Raw genomic sequence first — 1,327 nt, forward strand, 5'->3', positions numbered from 1 at the left:
AATGATCAGAAAGTATGAAATACAAAACTGAATCTAATATTCAATTAATCAGTTACAAAATTACTTCACTATTTTTAGAGCTCAGAGGGAGATAAACAGCAGTGATCAGCACGGCAGAGAAACCTCTGTAGGTAGAACGGTCGACACTTTACGTTCAACAACTCCACTACTGGTGAGCAACAGTGTTGTGACACTGATACCCCCACACACTCAGTACATACATATATATGTATAATAACCAACCCCAAACTTAGGAAATGAGCTTTGTGAAAATTAACATAGTTAAAGATTCAAATAAATTTACCAGGTTACACATGTTGGGACTTATTTTATTTATTTCAGTTCAGTTCAGTTCAGTTCAGTTCAGTTTGGATCAGTTCAGTTTAGTTTAGTTCAGCTCAGTCAGTGGGTTTGAAGGATAATATGAGCTGTACCTGTTTACAGGAGACAGATTACAGATTTACATCTGCCAGAAAACAAAGAACTAAACTGACCTGATAGGAAATAAAGACGACAGATGGTTTTTATTATTCAGAATCAAACTCTCTGTTTAATAAGAGACACTTGTTCAGTTGATCTTGGTCATTTGTACTCTGTGTACAGTGACAGGAWATTCTACATCCTTTTCCCACCTATTTGTGAACCCAGCCACCACAGTGCAGATAGGACTATTTACCTTTAAATTTGTGAAGAAGCCACAGATTGAACATAAAACAAACGGTGCATGTCATCTGAATCAGGCAGTCATGATACTGACAGCATGTAATCCTACATTTAAAACTTGTGTGATGTAACAACAACAGTGAGCGTTTGGATGAAATGCTCTGACGGTGGTGACTGCTGSTTGTGTAATTAAATGAACCCAGTCTGCAGAGAGTAAGCAGTTAATTTATTAACAGAAATAACTTGCTGTCGTTGCAGCTCAGTACTTACAAACAGGTGAGGAGACTCCACAGGGACGCTCGGGCGAAACACAAGGAACAYTCAGGAATGTTTTGGGGGAAACACAGGGGAGAAGAACAGAATATAGAGGGAAGGCTGATGAGCTACATCACAAACACCTGGGGGAGAGAGGAGGTGAGCAGGTGAGTGTGGGCGGGGCAGGAGCACAACCAGACAGGGAGAAAACACTGGGGAGCACACACTAATCAGGAGAACAACACAAGTAACACAACTGAAACACAAAGACCACAAACTGCAGAAAATAAAATAATGATACAAAAAAATTAAAAAATAAAAAACTCAGGTGCACCTCAATGTTTTAAATATTCAAACCTTAATGTCACCATTAGTTTAGGTTTACATGGCTGTTTTGACAGAATTATAT

The 1,327-nt window shown here is 38.7% G+C and overlaps 1 protein-coding gene across 1 annotated transcript in view; it reads right to left on the reverse strand.

Moving 5' to 3' along the window:
• The window catches only part of LOC106530874 (cyclic nucleotide-gated olfactory channel), a 4,795-nt gene extending 3,604 nt beyond the window's left edge, over window positions 1-1,191 (reverse strand). Inside the window, exon 1 of the mRNA XM_014026584.1 lies at window positions 934-1,191. The gene's annotated coding sequence lies outside the window, so the exon portion shown is untranslated. The remainder of the gene's footprint in view (window positions 1-933) is intronic.
• Between the last annotated feature and the right edge of the window lie 136 nt (window positions 1,192-1,327).

The sequence above is a fragment of the Austrofundulus limnaeus genome, unplaced genomic scaffold (assembly GCF_001266775.1).
Source record: "Austrofundulus limnaeus strain Quisiro unplaced genomic scaffold, Austrofundulus_limnaeus-1.0 Scaffold570, whole genome shotgun sequence".
In the NCBI taxonomy this organism is placed as follows: Eukaryota; Metazoa; Chordata; class Actinopteri; order Cyprinodontiformes; family Rivulidae; genus Austrofundulus; species Austrofundulus limnaeus.